Source organism: Aedes aegypti, chromosome 1, assembly GCF_002204515.2.
Source record: "Aedes aegypti strain LVP_AGWG chromosome 1, AaegL5.0 Primary Assembly, whole genome shotgun sequence".
In the NCBI taxonomy this organism is placed as follows: domain Eukaryota; kingdom Metazoa; phylum Arthropoda; class Insecta; order Diptera; family Culicidae; genus Aedes; species Aedes aegypti.
In genome coordinates this window covers 279,700,165-279,721,073 of record NC_035107.1, presented here as the reverse complement: position 1 = coordinate 279,721,073, position 20,909 = coordinate 279,700,165, and the positions used below count along the sequence as shown (strand labels likewise).

Here is a 20,909-nt window from a genome sequence, read left to right as displayed (position 1 = left end):
TCTCCCTCTCTCCCTCTCCGGGAAACTCTGTCAGAAGGTTCAGGAAAGCTCTTCCTGAAGCTTCTGGGAAGCTCTTTCTGAAGCTTCTCGAAAGCTCTTTCAGAAGTTTCTAGCAAGCTGCTTCAGAAGCGTCTTGAAATCTCTTTCAGAAGCTTCTACGAAGCTCTTTCAGAAGCTTCTGGGAAGCTTTTTTAAAAGCTTTTGGGAAACTCTTTCAGAAACTTCTGGACAGCTCTTTCAGAAGCTACTGGAAAGCTCTTTCAGAAGCTTCTGGGAAGCTCTTTAAAAAGCTTCTGAGAAGCTCTTTCAGAAGTTTTAGGGAGGTTGCTACAGAAGCTTTTGTGAAGCTCTTTCAGAAGCTTCTTGATTGTTCTAAAAGTAGCATTTTGGAAGCTCTTTCAGATGATTTTCAGAAGCATCTTTCAGGAGCTTTTGAGATGCACTTTAAGAATTTTTAACGGAAGCTCTTTCAGAAGCTTTTGGGATGTTGTTTCCGAAGCCACTAGACAGCTCTTCCATAATTTCCTTGCAAGCTTTTTAGACGGTTCTGCTTTGGTCTATTATAACCTTCTGAAAGAAGCTTCCGTACTTTTTCAGAAACTTCTCGAAAGCTTTTCCTGAAGCTGACGGGAAGCTTCCTAAGATGCTCATTGAAAACTTTCTCAGAAGGTTATGCCGAAGCTCCTAGATAACTCTCCCAAAAGCTTATCGAAAACTCTACCAGAAGCTTCCGAGGAACGTAAAGAATTTTTCCTGAAGTACTTCCAGAAGATTACTGAAAGCTCTTTCAGAATTGTCTACAGATATCATTTGAAAGCTCTTCCAGAAGCTTATTGTAAACTCTTCTAAAAGATCCACGGAAACACTTCCAGAAGCATCTTGCAAACTCTTCCAAAAGCTTCCGAGTACGTTTTCTAGAAGCTTTTGGAAAGCTCTATCGAAATCTTATTTAAGAAGCTCCTGAGACGTTTTACATAACCTTCTAGTTAACTGTTTCAGAATCTTCTGGAAATCTATTTCAGAACTGCTAAGAAGTTCTTCCACAAGTTCCTCGGAACCTCTTCCAAAAGTTTCCTAGGAGCTTTTTTCTCTTCCAGAAGCTCCAGAAAAACTTCTTGAAAAACTTCTGCAAAGCTCTTTAGAATGTTGCTTAGAAACTCTTCCAAATGTTTCTCGGTCCAGAAGTTTTGTGGAGGATCTTTCAGAAGCTCTCTGGAGACCTTATCCAGAAGTTTATGGTGAGCTCTATAAAGAGCTGTTTCAGCGGCTTTTGTGAAACTCTTCCAAAGGCTACACAATAACTTTTTCATAAGCTTATCATTATATTGCTTAAAAAGGTTTATATAAGTTTAAGTAGGCTCAAAACAATTTGAAAAGCTCTATCAAATAATAGAATGGTAAAAAACATTGAAAGGCTTAAACAGCTCGAAAGTCTTGGAAAGTTTGTAAATGGCATGATAAGGCTCTGAAATGACCAAGAAGGTTCAAACGGTTGAATGCTTAAACGGCTTCAAAATGTTTAATTACCTTAAAATAGTTTAGAAATGCCTTAATGTGTTAGGAAAGATTCAAAAGCATAGCATAGCATAGACTGACTGTACATGACAATGGTTGCTACTCCGTGGTTGATCGAAACTGGGAAGAATTGCACTTGGATCCACATAAAAAGAAATGGGACATTTCACTTGCTCCCGAAGTGCATATTTTAGCAGTACTCATATTATTCATTAAAAAAAGGCGCCGGCCAAGTCCTATAGACTATAAGACTATAAGTCAGCTGGAATGCTAGCGTGTTATGAGTGTTGTTTCTAGAGACCGAGAGAACCTCTGCATTTCTACAATCAACACGGGAAGAGTGCTTGTCGAAGAAGGCTTCAAAAGGCTTAAAAACAGAAGGCTTTGAAAAACCAAAAAACTATAGAAATAATGGCAGAGGCTAAAAATTGATCGAAAGACTTAGAAATGGCTATAGTTTTTGCAAAGAAATCAAAAAGCTTGGATTAAGGCATCTTGAAGTGAAGATAAAACGAAGTCACACCTCAAATCTTTAAAAGCACAAATCTAGAGAACCAATAATATTTCTAGAAACGTGCAAATCAAAAATCTTTAATAAGGCATCAAAATATATTCACGCATACACACAGGCATACAAGCATACTTACATAAAGACATATTCTCAGATTGTTAGTCTGCACTGCATAAATGAGTATATGGGACAGGTCTTTCTAGATCGAACAGATAGCTATACAGGCCAAATTTGTTGTAAAACACATTACAAAAAAGGTTGTTAAAGAGTTCGTCCAGTTTAAAGTACAATCAAATCATCGAAAGCCTCTGCAAATTGTGCACCAGTGTCCTCCAAAGTGTTCCGCGAAAACTCCGCCTCAATTTCCATGAACTTGAATTTGCGATCTTTACATCAATTAATTCCTTGCGCTTCGAAGCTTTTTTTTTCCTACTCTTAATTTGATCATAATTCGAGGTCTTTAGGTATGGGCCCACGTGCTACCGCGTTCTCTCTGAAGTTCAAAACCGCACCTAATGAGATGATTTCGAGCACTGCCGTCGTCGTCATCGTCCTCATCATCATCCGCGAAGCAACCTGACCTCAGAAAACAACCGCGGCAAAAAAAGGAAATTCAAGTGCAAATGAAAGTGAGAAAACTCCATCTCGAATACAGCGACCCGTGGGGGGGAGTCTCTCTGTGCATTGTTTGTGGTGATGATGGGGAAAAATGTGCTGCTTGAATCCCGAATGTGCTGATGATGCAAGGAAAGAATCGAGAGAGGTGAAATAATATTGTTGTAACGACGAATGATGAAATCGTTACAAGGCACACCATCCATCCACCCAGCCACCCCCACCTACAGAATTGGACAAAAGATATGCAACTTTTTCGATTTTTACAAACTTTTTTGCAATCGACTACAGATGACACGCAGATTTCGTCCTTTGGCGGAGAGGCCTGTGTCATCCGCAAACAAAGATTTTTGACATCCCTGAGGTAACTCAGGTAAATCAGATGTGAAAATATTGTATAATATTGGTCCTAAAATACTGCCTTGAGGAACACCAGCTTTTACAGGAAGTCTTTCAGACTAGGACTTCTTATAATTAACCTAAAGTGTACAATTTGGCAGATTACTTTGGATTATTCTAATAATGTATGTATGTTGGAAAATTAAATATTTTTTTACGATCAAACCTAGAGATGGTTAAGCCCATATCAATCTTAGAAGGGTTTTTAGAAGAGAAAAAATCAAGTAGGGCTATCAGGATATTTAATTGAGAAACATCCTGAAGAGAAATATTTGAAGCAAATTAACTTGCTTCCTAGTGCATTAGAATAGCAAATAGGCAGCTATGAAATTATATTTACCAAGCTGTGTGTCAAACAGCAACAACCGAAGTTTCAAAAACTTTGATTTAAAATTACAAAAAAAGTTGAAGAATGATGATAGCAACTCCACCACATGCTCTATCCAGCCGATCATTACGATAAACAAGAAAGTTTGGATTTCATTTAAAATTGGGTTTAGGTTTCAAATAAGGTCTTAAGTTGTTATGTTTTCTGAGCTAGTACTACCATGCGGTAGAACTTCCAACTAACCAATTTTTACTATAGTAACCCTTTCCCTGTTCCAAATCTTCACCAAGAAAGTATAGTTTTTTCTTATAAAACTGTTCCTGAGATTGAAGTGTCCGAAGTTTTATCATTACAAAAAAAACAGAGATCTTGCCCATCAGGGTTGACCTTTTTGTACGGAAAATCGAAAAAGTTGCAAATGCATTGTCCGCTACTGTATATACCCCATGGATGTGAATGGAATGGCAGAAGGTGTAATGGAAACCGCGCGCGCCGCATTGCCGCATTTCTGTGTGGTAGCGGAACAAGCCTTGGGGAAGTTGGCTAAAAGAGAAGAAAAATATGATTGGCAGTGCGAGAGTTTGTTGCTGCAGTCCGGGAAAATTAACATGTGTTCAGTGATTGTGAACGATGGTGTTGGTTGATGTTTGCAGCCTGGTGGTTATTGTTATGCGGGGGGAGGAATTGTGTTTCATAAAGCTCATTAAGTCAGCTGAGCAGTTTTATGGAGTGAAGAATTCTGAAGAACCTGTAAAGTGATGCAAAGAGTGTACTCGCAGAATATCCAAAAGCATCGTGATTAACATTGAAATTGATAAGCTTATTGTATGATATATGACAGAAAACTATTACCCCGAAATCAACCACAAATTGATTTTAATACAAAAAATGTTTCAATAGTAGTTCAATACCTCAAGTAGTCCTCAAAAGATGTCGAACACTTCAATGAGACATTCTTGTTTTAAATAACTTTTTCAATACCATAATAATACCGAATTGGGTCCTAAAATTTTTATTGAAATCTCATTTTCATTCAATAACCGCAACTATATTTGCCGCTCAAATTACGGCTATAGCATGTTTAAACTTTAATTTATAAATTGGGTCCATAAATGAACCTTGACACTTTTGATCATGTTTGAGGTTCGCTTAGACGACAAAAACACCACAGGGGTTTTAGTTTTAACACTGTGGTTGTTCTTATCTGACATTTCAGAAGGGACACGGAAAACAAAATACACCCAAAATTTGAGTAAAAGCCAAGGGGTGTGACAAAATCTAAAATTACATAAAAAAAATGATTTTTGGACTCAAACCAACGGAAAACATTATAAAATTGAGTAAACATGTGTTATTGGCCCAAACTCAACCTTTTGGCACTAAAATTTGGACAGGGCTTTAGGACCACATTGAAATATTGACTACTGAGCAAAACCTAATCAAGATATGATACCAAAATATGGTATACTAGATAGATATGACCAGAAACATATTTGCCTAATACACGAAAACGCTTCCATCGATTTGCTTAATTTTATCACAGCAGACTCTCATCATTGGGTTCCTTCGAAAAGTAAACAATCTAATAGGAGAAGAATCTGAAACCTTGCATGTCAGTCCACCAAGGAATTTCGGAATATCTACGGATCAAGATGAGCAATGTTAAAAACCAACACATATTATGAAAAAACAAGATTTTTCTTGAGAAGTACGGAAATTGTTGTCAAAATTTTAGTCACATCATTTGCCATTCTCACAGCATCATGGGCGTTACCAGAGGGGAGCAGAAAAGGGTCGTTGCCCCCCTCCCCCCTGGCTGATGGAAAAAAGAAATCAAAATCTACTGACTTACTACATCGGTGGATATATTTTTGAATTTAAAGGCATGGTCTTCAGATTTCATGTTCACGTAAAATTGCGTCATCATAAACTTTTTGCATTACTCTAGGAATTCAATTAAAATTAGGCTTATGCCGGAGATTTCACCAAACATCTTTCGAACGTTTTTTCAATGTATATTGCGCAGGTTTTTGCCATTTTGTTATCTTGAAATGAAATCCAGGAATTCTTCGAAGAATTTGTCAAGGAAACCGATAGGAGATAACTCAACATATTTGCCATGAATTTAGTCTGGGATTCGTTTTAGTTATCAGAGCATACTGGAAAGTTTGTAGAGATTCCTCCGATTGTTAATCTCAGATCCCACCTTCAGGAATCCTTCAAAATTTTTTAAGAATTTTTTTTCATGCGTACCTTCTTCAACCACACACTTAGATTAAATTACTGGGGTCGGTAAAATTTTACTGGGTTTTGGAACTACCGGAAAAGTCAGTAAAATGAAAACTGTCGCCACGCGTAATTGAAAAGCAAATTTCACCATGTTTTATTTTTTATCGATATATGATATAGAAGGAAAGCTCTCTGCAAAATTTCAATAAAAAATCTCTGTTTTTCGATTTTTGACATTTTGTTTTTAGTTTACTGACTATTTCAGTAGTTCAAAACCCCAGTTATTTTTATCGAACAGATTGAGTGTACATATCAGAAATCACACTCATAATTGCGCTTTGGGTATTATGTGTTTTCACTTCAAGATTTTATTTTCCTTTTTAAAACAAATCATTCGATTTTTTCTTCAGATGTCTTCAGTAATCCCTCAAGAAAGTCCATCAAAAATTCATTTTCTCTGGAAATCCTAGATGAAATACAACCTGTGACTATTCGGAAAGTTTGTTCTGAGTTACCGGTGAAAATTCCTGCAAGGTGAAACAGTTTGGAATCAACTTTTAAGATTACACTAAAACTTCAAAGGCACAAATTTCGCGAAAAAAGCATCCCACGACAGTGCACTTTTTATTTTGGCTTTGTGCACTAGCAGAAAGCTTAAAATAAGAAGATCAGGAGTGTTTGCCAACTATTTCTCCAGTTTTGTGCCTTTGAAAACGTGAGTAAGGGGAGAAGTCGGCCATTGTGCCGGCCATCTTTGGATTCCGAGATGTTTCACCTTAAGAACTCTCTAGAAAATCCTTCCAAAAATGCCTATTTCTTTGGTGGAACTAATACAGAATTCACATCAAACTTGGGATTCAGAATGAAAACATCTTCAACATTGTCATAGGCCCTCGAAAAACCGATTTTTTTTTTCTGAATTATGTCCTGAGTAGCTCCAAGATACTAAATTTCTACAGGAATGCTGATTGTTCGAATATTTTTAACTAAGGTTTTAAACTTCTACATATAATTTAAAATTAATTATGAATTTCTCCTGTGTATTTTTACAAGCATTTCTTCTCTAATTATTCTGGGAATTATTCTAAGTCAGCCATTCCATGGAAAACCAATCTAGTGGGTCACCGAATTCCGAAAATTTGCTATTTTGCTCCTTATCCGAAATAAGGATACACGTGTTTTTGGATTTTTTGATTCGAGTAACCATTGTCGACATAGGGTGACCAGAAAAATCGCGATTTTGCTAAATTTTTATTAAAAAAAAAAATATATATTTTTGAACCGCTTCCCCTATTTTCAATTTTCTTGGACGAAATGAAAGCTGAAGATTTTAAATTTTCAGTCAAATTTTCAGTGATGTTTATTTTTAAGTTTTTTAGTTTTTTTTTTTTTTTGAAAATGAAAAATCCGTCATTTTTCATCGGCACACACTGTAGGTCTCAGCGCATTGATTTTTTTTTATTTTTAAAAATATCATAACTTTTGAATAGCTCAACCGATTTCCAATCTTTTTTTATGGAACGAAAGCTTAAGCTTTTTAGAAAAAATATGAAACTCTGAAAACATTTTTATTGCATGAATAAATTAAAAAAAAATTAATGTCAAACAAATATTTTTTTAGAATTCTATATTTTTTTGTATCTTTATTTCGCATAAGCGACAAAATAGCAAATTCGGTGACCCACTAGATCGGTTTTTCATGGAATGACTGAAGTATTACACTAAAAGGTCTTATAAGGATTTCATCCAAAATTTTTCTGGGATTCGTTCAGAAATTTTGCCTAGAATTTTATATCGTTTTTTTTTTCTTAGAGTTTTATTTTTAGGATTGCTTAAAAAGTTCATCAAAAAATTATGTAGAGATTTCAAAAATTTGTCAATTTCCTTAAGCTACAAGAATTTACCATGAAATACCTTGGAGATTAATTTTTGAATCCCTTCAGGAATTGAAACTAAGATCATCTAAAATACCTTACATTGGTTTTTTAACAATTAATGCTGTAATTTCCTAACACTATTCTACTATAACAAATGTTCTTCCAAGTATAAATTAGAAAATAGACGATAGAAAAAAAAATCAAGACTTCCTTCGAATTCTTTATTTGTAATTATAATTTAACAATAAATATCTCTCAGAGCCCTACCCAAAATTACTCTGCAAAATCCACAGAATATTTCTCAAGCAATTACTTCCTGGATTCCATAAATATCTGTAAGTGACATTCTTAGAAAAAAAAGATAAATCCGTGAACTACTACTAAAAAAAACTCTAAAGAATAATCCGGAAAAAAAACTTCTGGTTAAGTTTTTTTAAGATTCATGGAAAAATAGATATTTATAGGTTTTTATTCGGGTTTTATTTTGGTGGTTATTATTTATGAGAAACAAATGCCCCTTCTAATTAAAGCCTATCTAAGCAAAACATTCAATATCTCTATGAATATCTCTAAGATCAGTTTCAAAAATTAATCTACAGAACCTTGAGGAAATTTCTCAAGATAAATTTCTGCGATATGCTTGGAAAAATTCCCGGATGAATTTCTGAAGTATTTTTAGATTTTATTTTTGGATAGATTTTTCAGGAATTCTTGTGAAAAATTATGTAGAAATTTTATAAATTATACTCAAAGAAATGTTAAGAAGAGCTTATGATATAGTAACTGTTAGAAGTGTAAATTAATGCACAGAGTAGCTCTTATATGAAAATCTGTAGAAATTTTGGTGATTCTTAATTCTTGGAATAGTTTTTTGTTTTATTTCTGAAAGAATTCTTAAAAAAAATTAAAAAATATCAAAAGAATTTTTACAGTTTTTTCTAGTTCTATTCGGGATAACTCTTGGAGAAATCCATAGATGTTTTTCACCAAAATCTATGAAGAAACTCATCTACAGAGTTCGATAGCAGAATTCTTGATAGAATTGTGGAACATGTATAGTAAAAGTACAAATATTTTGACGATATCCCAATAAGCAAAGATTGATGAAACTTAGAAGAAAATTTTGAATGGATTCCTGAAATGAACATTGACAGTATCCCTGAAAGAATCCCTAGAGGAGCTCTGAGTGTTTCTCTTGAAGAAATTCAAGAGGAAATATTCGAAGGAATCTGTAGAGAAATAGAATGTACCATTTGTTGTACTCTCAGAAAAATACTCAGAGGAATCCAGAATAAAATACTTGAGAAATCTTTGCAGTAGTTTACAAAGAATCTTTGCAATATTTGCTAGCATAAATAGTATGAGCTTTATGGCTATTTTTCTCATTTGATTGACAACATAACCAGAGAAAAACCGAAATCAAATCCTAAACTCTACAGGATTCATATTTTCTTCGAATTTTTATGACGTTTCTGATGTTTCTAGAATCCATCCTAGGAAAGTTTTTAAACCGTTATGAACAAGTTACTCAGAAAACAAATTGAACCCATACATGTTTGTGACTTAAGTTTACTAGCTGTGAATGAACAAAGGGAATATTTTGATAGTTTAACGTGTTTTTGCGTTAAATTCGTTAATGGATGGAAATCCTGGCTACAGCCATTTAGAAGTGACGCAAGCGACTTGAATGTGAATTTTCAATTTATAAAAAATTACCTTCACAACATAACTTTGTAATTTTTCAATTAATTTTGAAGGTTTGAGCATCATTCCCTTAGAAATTAAATTTATAAAAACTTTGTAGAACACCAAATTTGCCTAAAATCAAAATAAGTTTTAGGTAAAAGTAGTTTACTGCAAATACTCATTTTACTAAAAATTGTATCTTTGTTTGATCATAGCTTCATGAATACTAAACCGATTTCAACTGTTTTTACATGCTTTTGAAGCTATTTCAATATATTTATATTTTCGAACAGTCCACACAACATATTTCACTAAAAGTTGTTTTGACCAAGTTATTCAACAAAAACTGCACAAAAACAAAATTTTTCAACGAATAATTCCAAGTTTTTCTTTCAAATTTTTGGTTGTTAAACATTATCTCTAAAGCTGAAACTGGCTTTTCTCATTTGTTTAACCTTTGAAACTTATTTGAAACAAACATATTTTTGCACAAAAATATATGGAAAATTCAATTTATAATTGAAACAAGATGCTTTATAACTTTTGATAACTTTTTTTCTAGAAAAAAGTTTTCGGCAAAAAACTTGAATAATAAAAAAAAATTCAATTCAAAGTTAATGAATATTTTTCATTGAATTACTAAGTCAAAACAATTTTTAAAATGAATGTGTTGTATAAAAAGTTTGAAAACCACTAAATTTGCTTCAAAAACATGTAAAAAGAGTTTGAATCGGTTGAGTATTTATGATGTTATGACCAAACAAAGATTATTTTTTCAGTAAAATGAGGACAAAATGGAGAAAACTCTGTTGTTAAATAATACTAGTTTCGATTTTAGACGAATTTGGTGGTCTCCGACGTTTTCATAAATTGAATTTTGATGATAATGTCGCTAAAAGTTTCAAAATTGATTAGAAAATAACTAAGTTATGGTGACTGCACTGACGGTCATTTTTACAGCTTTAAAATTCAAGACGCTTGCGCCACCTCTAAATGTTAATATTTTTCGCTCAAACTTTGAGGTTTATCTTTTGATGTGATTTGAATCCACAAAAGCACACGAATTTTTTGAAACGTAAGCCGCCCTATTGATCAAGCGTCGTTGTCGTGAAAAGAAATGCAGGTTTTTAGAAAACGCAAGTTTTTTTTGAACTCAAGGACTAGACGTCGAAGAAAGTTTTCATAAAAAATCATAACTGAAGAGCAAGGCTTGAAACAGCTGAATGACTTCAACTTAATGGAAAATTGATATTTTATGAAAAGGCATAAAATGTTTAAGAATGATTAATACGGCTCGAACATGCATGCAATGCATTATGAAAACAAACAAACCACAATCGCTTTCATTTTTTTAAGGGTTGACAATCCTACAGCAAGGCTTTAAATGTCTCGAAAATAATATCTAAACCAAGGCTTCAAAGGGCTTTAATAGTATTGAACAGGCATAAGAAGGCATTAGCATTAGAGGGATTCAGATTTTCGATTGCGAAGTACTTTTTAGAATAAAAATATATCGCGGAGCTCCTTACCTATTGACTGATTGAACAAATACCTTTCTTTGAATTCGGTCATTCGGTCACATACCTATGAAAAGTCTCTGAAAAAATTTCAAACTAAAGTTCTTGGCTCAAAGAACCAAGCGAATGTTTTGCCAAGAAAAGCTGCAAGTTCCGTTGAAAATACCTGCGAGATTTTTGGCATGAATCAATTATGGAAGCGTAAATGGATTGTAAGTTGAGATGGTCAACTTTCCCTACTAGCTCAGTACTACTATAAAACCGGGAAAATTTGTGCTAAACTTTACTAAAGTGCTTCTGCTTAGTCGTCTACAAACTCAAGTAATCTGTTAAATCAACAATTTTGATAAATTGGACAACTTTTTTCGGAAAGTTTATTAAGAAAAACATTTGATCGATTACAGAAAAATATATGTTTGGACATAGTTTTGGACAGCTGTCATATCCCAACCAATAAGCTGTCAACCTTAAACTGTCAGCTTTATTGCTGTGAAGCACAAGTAAGCACAAGCACTGGAATGAGGCTAATGCCTTTCCAAAAATAGTTATTTCTCTTTTTTTAATGTGATTGTTCTACCGTGAACCATTTAGTACGGTTCGTATAAGTTCCACTTTTTGAACTCTGTAGTCTGAGAGATGCTCAATGATTGTTTTCATTAAGGTGAAGATGAATCGAAGCCAAAGTTCAAATTTTCAAGAGCACGGATCTGGAGAACCAAACATCCGTTTGAGCTAAAAACCTAATCGATTGGTCACCACCAGCTAGTTTGGCTTCGATTCATCTTCACCTTGAAGAGTGTAAAAACCTATAGAACGGACAAACACTAAAGTATATTTAAGAATAACAGTTAAAGGGTTTTTAAGCATTAGCAGATATTTTTCAATGTGTATTCGTGAGCGTTATGGCCGTGCGATTAGTATCGTCAGGCAATGAGCGCATCGGGTGTGGGTTCGATTCCCGCTGTAGCCATTGAAACTTTTCATAAAAAATGTTTCTCGGTTGTACTATGTTGTCTAGTATTAAGTTTTACAGTCTGTGCAGTTAAATGGCTGTAGAAGATGTCAGTGTATTTTAGCACATGCAGAGGCTTCACGGAGAACCAAGTGCTCCTTGAAGCACGATCTGAAAACCACTGCACGAGAAGATTCAAAACCACTTAAAAAGGTTAAAATCACATCAATTGAAAAATCTCAAAAAAAATGGAAAAGTCTTAAAAACATAAAATGGTTTAAAAACTTGAAAAAGAGCATCAAAAACATAGAACGGATTCAAAAGGGCTTAAGAAAATTAACAAGTAGCGTGGAAAGCTTCAACCCGCTTGAAAAGGACTAAAATGTTTGTAGAAATGGTAAAAAAAGAAGCCTTTCAAATGACTCAAACAGAGCTAATAAAAGGCTTATTGACCGCTCTACCGGCAACTTCATATTTTACCGCAATAAAAAATATTCAAACCTCGATAACTTTTTTGTTTCTCGATAGTTTTGCACCATTATTTCACAAGCTCTTGAAAAACTCTTCTAGTTTAAGAATCTGTGTCAATATTGCTCATTGGTCAACTGGATCCTGAGATATTCCGAAATTTCCTTGGGGGACCGAAGCGGAGCTATAACCCACATAAATATCTTAGGATATAGAATTTATATCGTATTTGGATATTCTACCTTCGGAACAATACATTAATGAGAATATGTTGAAAAAAAAAATGAAGCAATTTTGATAAAGATTCTTAAGCTAGAAGAGTTTTTTTGAGAACTTGTGAAAAAATGGTGCAAAAATATCGAGAAACAAAAAAATGTTATCAAGGTTTGAATATTCTTATTGAAGCTGCCTGTAGATGGGTTAAGGCATAAAAAAGTTCTAAAAATGATTGAAAAGACCTGAAATGGAAGCTATTCAAGAACAATCTATCGGAAAATTTTTCAATGATCTTTTCAGAAATCGCTCGTGGATGTATTTGATGCACATATTCTGAAAAGTTCGTAGTTTCTTAAAAGCTCTTACAGAAGCTTCTGAGAAGCCCTTTACGTTTTCAAAAACTGTAACATGTTCTTACATAGTTATGAGAACAGATTCTAAATCATTGAATCGTTGGATCCATGAAATCCGCTTAAAATCTTAACGATTAACAATTTCTAGTGAATGGTACCTAGTAACAATATGATTTATTCTGGTGCCAGAATGCAGGCAAAATTAGTTTCATGTACTGTTTACCACATTCCATAGATGTCTTTCTGGCAAATAGTTTTCGGGCTAATGGTTTTCCAGCATATATCTACTTAACATACGATCGTTAAGGTTAAATTACAATATTAGGGATTGTTTAAGAAGACTACGTCGATGCTTTTCATTTGAATCAACGCCTCTATCGGTTTCTAGAAAATTTACACCTTGATGGGCATACATAATACCATCTAAAAGCAGCCTGCGCTCTCCTCGAAACGAATCATCTCAAATTAAATCATAAGGGTATGCGATATGGATTTTTTCCATGTCGATACGAAACGAAACGATACACGGAATATCTTGCTCTGATAATGACGAAACGAAACGAAATTTAAAAATGTTTCGTGTAACTCGATACGAAATCAAATATCTCACGGAATTTTTCGAAACGAAACGAAATTTTTCAATTTGTTTCGCGGAATACACGTTTAAGTTTTTTTTTCTTGTCAAAAGCTGGAAATTTGACAATAGGCATAAAAAAACGTCTTTTTAAATCCTTTACCATATGGAAACCTTAGTATTGCTCAACAGAATCCTTACATGTTTTGGTAAGACTTTTTTCTGTTTGTTTGAAATCTTCTTAATAACTTTATAAGGTTTCATTTCAACATATCAGACATTCACACAAGGCAATGAGTGGGTTTAATTTAAATGTTACAACTAAGAAGTGGGTCGAAAAGCAGTTACAAACATTTAAAACAATCTCAAAAATATTGAGAGGAGCCCAAAATTAATTTGATTTTCAGAAATGCCTTACAATTTTTTTAATCATGTGGATGTGACGTTATGCTAATATATACTATAAAACATGGAATAATGATATTCATTTTTTTTGCTGTACTTTATGATTTGTGGCTTGAATGAATGTGATTGGGGACACAAGTCGAAAAGTGATAATGAAAACACTAAACTGAGAAGCAGACTCTGTCCCAGTTGGAACATAACGCCAGAAAGAAGAAAAATAAGTAGAACAGAGGAATCACTGGAATATTTGCAACACATAAGGTTCCTAATAAATTTTCTGGAAAATCCTTGCATATACTGTGAATTAATTCTTGGAGGGATCAAATCTGGATGAATGCAAAAACTTATAGAGTAAACCTTGTAGAAAATACTGAAGGTATTTCTATTATATTGTAGAGCAAATACTGGAGAAATGATCCTATTCCAAAATCTGTGAAGGAATTTCTGGACGATTTCTGGAAGAATTAAGGATTGTTGATATTATCTCATTTTCAGTTTGTTTAAAACTGACTACAAAATCACATTTTTACTAAATTTTGAGCCTAGTGAGTATTTAAAAAAAATATTTGAAAATTTCGAAAAAAAAAGTTTAGAACCTGGACTATATAGCATAGATGAACCGCAAATAAGATTTACAAGTTCACCCATGTTCGTTCAGACAATCCGTCTTTCAATGAGCAACATTTAATGTTTGGCTTATTTTTTTTTTCTCAAGATTTAGATATGCGAAAATCGAAAAAAAAAATTGTTGCGCTTTTCCATTGTGAAATATCCTAGGTACCCAACCAAACTTGAATCTAAATCCGGAACCAATTTTGATGGTGCATGCAATGCATGAATCAAATTTATAACTGTTTTGTGATTTTTACTAAATTAAATCATCAAAATCGATCGAAATATGGCGAAAATAGAGAATTTTGAAACTTGATGTCGGTATTGAAAAGGTTAAGACCTTTGTCTTGCGGCATTTGGCTTCCAATACTTGTAATGATATATTATCAATATTCGCATTTTTTTTAATAGAGGGTCGTGAGGAAATTATGTAACGTTATAAGATGAGAGAGGAGTTGGTGGTGTCGTACAGCGTGAATAAACCTAGATTCATTTTTCGATATAAAATAATGTATGCATCTTCCGGGTTTAAGGTAAATATAAATCGAAGGCATACTTCAGAATTTCAAGAACACAAATTTAACGAACCCGACAGCGGTTCAAGCTGAACACATGATCGATTGGCCATCGAGTAACCAATCGATAGAGTTTTCAGCTTGATTTGTGATCTTGAAGATTTGAGGTGTGGCTTTGGATGACCCAAATCAACGCGATTTCTTACGGCGACAGCGACAAACAATCGCTGCGATTTCGCTGCTACATGTAGAGTTTTATGACCCAACAACGAAATCGCGGCGATTTTTCGTCACCATCGCGGAAAAAATCGCTTTGATTTGGGAGAGCCTTTACTCATTGATGCGTGCTATTAGTTTTCTCTTCTATTCTCCCGCTGTTACTTATGTATACTTATGCAGAGTTAAAAGTGACGTCATAGCGGAAAAGCAAGAGAGAGAACTAATGCGCGCATCAATAATCTGCATCACCTGAGCAAATTCGGAACATCAGGGACTCACGCTCCGCAGCTTTTTTTTTACATTTGTGTACCAACAATTTTTGCGATCTATTAACGAATTTAATCAAAAGGACACGCGATGTTCCCCGGAGGAAACCGTGGTTTTGCTCTCTTCATTCTTATGGAAGATAACATTGCGGTAGTTCATCAAACGCAGTTGTTCCTTTCCGGGGCTATTCGCCGCGAGGAATCTATTTTCCCATACCTAATACATGGTTCGTTGCAAAATCGTAGACTCCTCCCTCCCCCCTAAAATGCTACGTCATTTATGGACGGTCTCAAATGGGCGTTTTTGGAAACTTTACAACATACAAGTGCAGTTTATCATATCCTGCGGACCAGTCAATACTACAGTCATCCCATAGTTGTGGATAGCACAAAGATATGGATCAAAGTTGGATTTAACGGAGAATATCTCATCAAATAGAGTAGCAATAACGCATAACCCATTTTACCTACGTGAACCATAAATCTATACAGCATCGCAATCAACAATAACATGCTTAAACACATTTGTTCCATTCGTAGGAAATAAAATGTCATACATATGCCTAGAAGCGTTGATTCATATTTGTGGGGCATTGAAACCCATACCACAGTTATGAATCTAAGATAGGACGATTCATAAAGAAAAGCCAAAACGTAGGGGAACTGGGTGTAATTTATCCTTAAAAAGCGTATTGAAGGACTTAAACTTTAATCAACTCGTAGGGCAAAACGGCCACTCCAATTTCATAACACCAAAACAGCCGTTTGAATTCAAATTCCAGCAAACGTAATGCCAAGCTGTAGTTACGTGCCAATTTGAACCTTACAAATGCACATTTTTCGAATCAGCATGTATACTATAATCGAACAATAACATTTGATTAAACGCCCTTATGTATGCAACGTATTTGCAAGCATGATTGCGCATGCGTGCGCGCGAATGACTAACGCCGAGATCAGGTGGCGCATTTTACCCCGCAAAAAATAAAAATGCAGACAAGCAAGCATTTTATAAAAATTGATTTATAAACTCCAGAAAAAAGAAAATGGATGGCTGTTTCTACTTTTTGATAGAAAACATGTTTGCCTATGAAATAATGAATAAAAAAAAGGCTTATAATAATGTTATTCGTACCTAAAAACGCTTCCTTCCTTAGGGGGTTGTTACCCTATGCTTTCACTAGCACACCATTCGTTTGCCTCGCAGATAATTTGCTGTTATAGTGTTCTGATCCATGATATGAGTCGATTTGATCCATAATACGGACCCATTTTTGACTGTAGCTAGGAGTAGAAGCGAACGCTTTGCCTATTTTTGTTCGAAATTAAACTCGAATTTCGCGAAATTCCGTTTTATTCCGTTTGTTTTCAATTTTCCGTGGAAATATTTTAACAATTTGGCGAAACGAAACGAAATAGCAAAATACAAATTTCGCCTGTGCGAGTTCCGTGGAATTCCGCGGAATTTCGTTTCGAAGCGTATTTGACGGAATCATTCGGTATTTCGCATACCCTTATTAAATCAGTTCAACCGTGTATGAAATCAGATAAGTGAGCTCCAAAGTGTTGTGTATCATCCATCCTCTTAACTATTCGCTGAATTGCAAACGAAAGGAAAATTCTTCTTCATTGTTTCCACTACGGAAGTGACGCGTGCCTAATCGACACCGTGCCCAAACGCCAGCCGTCCAGCATTCCAATCAACCAGCAGAAGCCAAGCAAGCAGAAACAACCAGCCGAAGAAATGCCACGGTAAATATGATTTCCACAGCTTAAATAGTGTTTTAATTAGAGGAGTAAGTATCATCTCGCGCGGTGAGTGGACATTAGGGTGTCCCAGGAAAATAAAACAATGGTAGAAAAAGGTTTCAAAAAGGTTGATTTGTTCTACAAAAATTCTATAAATTGGCATATGTTCATTCTAGAGTTAAGCTTCATGATTTTTGAAACATTGATTTTTTCTAGAACACCCTAGTGTGCATTCGAACGTGAATGAACGTACCATGCATTACTCCTCACATATCACATACCGAACGAGAGCGAGACCAATATTTTCCTCCGTCTTCACGTCGTTGTCGTCGTTCCATGACCTCTCACTCCGCGTGGGAAATGTTCGCACACACACTTACATTCATTGCACCTCCGCCGAAAGAAAACAGCCGCAGTTCGATGAACTGCTTTTGTTGTTTCCGATACCGAATCCATCCGCTCCACCCTCGTCTTCTTCGTATTAAACCAGCGAAAAGCGCCGAGCTTACAGGTTCACAGCTCATTGAGATTAAAACACTTCAACTTCCACTTGCATCATCCGCGGAGATCATTGTGCTAAAATGGAGCGGAACCGAATGAACCAAATGAAGTGTGTATGCATATACTTTGTATGTGCTGGGGGAAAAAAGTTGATGGGAATCGTTTGCAATTTCATGGATCATTTTTCGTTCGGTGTATAATTACACAGAGGCTTCCCTTTTCGTAAATGGAATGAAAACGCTAAAAGCTGATTATCTTGAGTGAATTAAATGCTTCGGCTCGGACCAATCCCATCAAGCAAACAATGGCAATGACTGTTTGATGGGCTTCTTTATTCCATACATGCAAAAGTGGCAATATGTTTTGCAATATGGAAACTCTTCCTCTATCTCTTTGTGGGTACTTATGCCATGGGGGCGGTGGTTTTATCGGTTAGATAAACTGTGATCGCCATCAGCACGTGTTGGAGCTATCAATTTCACCATTCTCTCCACCAGAAGGTGTTTGGATTAGATTGATTGCAATTGCTGTAATGACCATCTTCTGAAGAGAAAGGAATTTGCTTTATATTCTGGTGAAGTGAGCAGATATTGATTGATTAAGATTATGATAAACCATACCCACTAGACTGATGCAAATTTCGAAAATGTTGCTCCCCTGTACTTAAATGGTATAAGCTTTTTACAATCTCAGCACGAAAAAGACTAGCAGCGGAAAACAGATCGGTATTTATTGAAAGTCGCCAAAAGTGAAAAGCACAGAATTCACTTTGCAAAACGCGTAATGCGAAACCATAAACGAGAAAATATAAACTCAATTACAACATATTTATAATCCCACCCTGATTAAACCTCAGGATTGAAACTGAAGAAGGGCAGCCGATTATTTCGGAGATACACAAAATCACCTGCACTATTGCTCCGGGTAGAAGGGCACAATACTGTGGAGGAAGCCCTGGTACTCCACAGGCTCCGTTTGCGGTTAGGTTTCACTTAGACCCCCCTAACCATTCATTCTTTGGCACGGTAAGCTTGAAGCCTCATGAATTAGGGGTCACATGTGAGGTGGACTTTTACCACCGGAACAGGCAGTCCGTAGTGTTAATTCTTAGCCAATTGAAACAACTGCTACCGACACCACGCGGCTATCTAGGCTGCTCGAAAAAAGGAAGCTAATATTGATGATTAACATCTGACGTACCCAAGCAGCCTTCGATATTTAATATAATCTTTGTTAGTTATCTGGATTACGAGATTTTTGCCCTTGAAACCATTGAGGTGGCTACCTTAAGATTCTATCATTAGTATAATTATACACCCCTGTTCTCAGAATTGTTTATTGTACTGGTCATAATTCCTAGCGTACTGTGTACAATGCTGATAGGTCCCGTTTTAGAGACTTGGTCCTAAAAGCAAATTTCTAAAAAAAACGACTTTTGAAGGAACGTCTCTGAAGTCTTTTTTTCAAGCTAAATTATTTCAAAAGTCAATATTTTCAATCACTAGATGAAATTGTCTTCTCACATTTGGTTAACAAAAAACCCTTAAGTTACTAAATTTTAAGCAAAACTACCATTTCTGACACCTTTCTTACCCACTAACATTATTTCTTCAACTACGTTGAATTTTGTATTGATTCTTATGAAAGGTGTCTCCAGGTCCAAAACGGTACATCTTTTCAGTGGGGTAAGAGTTTTTCTCTGTTTTAAACCCAGTAGTAACCCAGTCAACATTTTAGTTGGTATAAGTTTTGTTACAAATCGTACTATACGAAGCAAATCCCTCATATAAACTGCACTGTAAAACTATATACCACACGATGCCACAACATTTTGATGAAAATAAAAAAAAGTTTCCACCTAGTCGTGAACACGGGACCTGAGTCTAACATTTTTACACTGAACCATCAAGTAACACATGACGGAGACGTGAATATCATAATGCAAGCTTCCTATGCAGCAAAACTTGCTTTGTTAGTTTTCGAGACCATCCCCAGTCAACATTTTGGTTGCTATAACTTTTGTTATACATAATTTTATATGCATCAATTCAATCGTATAGAATGCACGAAAAGGCTATATACCTACCAAAGTGGAGGCTATATGCGTACTTGGCACGACTTTTTCAGAGTTTCTGCGATCAAATATACGATGCCAACAAACTTGGATGAAAACAAAAAAAAAGGGTTCCGAACAAGCCTCGAACATGGTACCTCTAGATTAGGAATCGAACGCCTTACCACTGAACCACCAAGGGTTTCATATCAGCAATGCGATTATTTGCCAATATCAATGCATGTTTCATGTTCAGCGACACCTACTATGTTGTTCTTTAAGGCCGATTGTCAGCAGATACCAAGTAAAGGTGGCAATTTCTGCTAAGTTATTGCGATTTCATACGATGCTTTCTGGATCTGTCAGTTTATATAACTTAACGCGATTCTATGTTGCACGATTTACGACATGTTTGGTTGTCAACACAGATTGTCGTTTATGAATCGTATTGGGGATTTATATACAACTTGTGTTGACATTGATAACGCCTAATTTGGCATCTTTTTCGATTCTGATTTTGGACGCACGAATATGTGATTTTGGATGCACATTCTTATACGATACGTGGTTCACTGGGTCGGCAGCAGATACCAAGCTTGTGTAGCAATTTTTACGATTTCATTTGATGCTTTTCTGGTTTGATGGTTTGACCTGTCAATTTTTACAACATGACACTAAATAAAATGTGGCTAAATTAACTTGTGACTACAGAAAACTGGATAAAATTATACGTACTTAACACCAGAATGATAAGTGCTATATATATATATATATATGTCGTGTACGAAAAGGAGTGTGTCTCGTGCTTAAATCGATATTTTTGGTCGGGCTTCAGCACTTTATTCAGCTCAAAATTTTTGGCTTCACTCCAGTTGTTCGCGGATGAAAGCCGTTTCAGTCCTATGATTTATATACCCAGAATGAAAAAAACATATAAACTTCAACGTAAAATCGTGCACACAAAGGGAATGTCACATTTGTCGCTAATTTACATCACACATTGAGAAAATATACATGAAAGTAACGCTGATTTTAACATTTAATTTTTGTTCTGCATACAAGTTTTGACTTAGGAATATTTGATTTTGGAAGCACATTCTTAAAACTACGATACTTGGTCTATTGAGTGATTTAAAGCAACAGCACCAAAATTTGGTAAATTTTTTAATTCATTTTTTTCTATTGAGCTGAAACTTTGCACAGTTTTCCAGTTCCATCTAAATCGTCATTTTCCGATATCAAATCTTCAAGTTGAGTCACGACTAACTTTTCAAAAGGGTGTATGTGAAAATGGTTCAAAAATATTCAAAAAGCTGCACAGCAAAAACGGTTCGTTCGATTGTTAGACA

The 20,909-nt window shown here is 35.1% G+C and overlaps 1 protein-coding gene across 3 annotated transcripts in view; it reads left to right on the top strand.

Annotated features, from left to right (window-relative positions):
- LOC5576566 overlaps positions 1-20,909 on the top strand; it is a 680,673-nt gene that overhangs the window by 413,361 nt on the left and 246,403 nt on the right. For 2 of the 3 annotated variants that reach the window (XM_021837954.1, XM_021837953.1), the window contains exon 1: positions 16,780-17,009. The exons of the other annotated variant lie outside the window; for it this stretch is intronic. The gene's annotated coding sequence lies outside the window, so the exon portion shown is untranslated. Of the gene's footprint in view, positions 1-16,779; positions 17,010-20,909 lie in introns of those variants that run through there. 3 annotated transcript variants of the gene reach the window in all.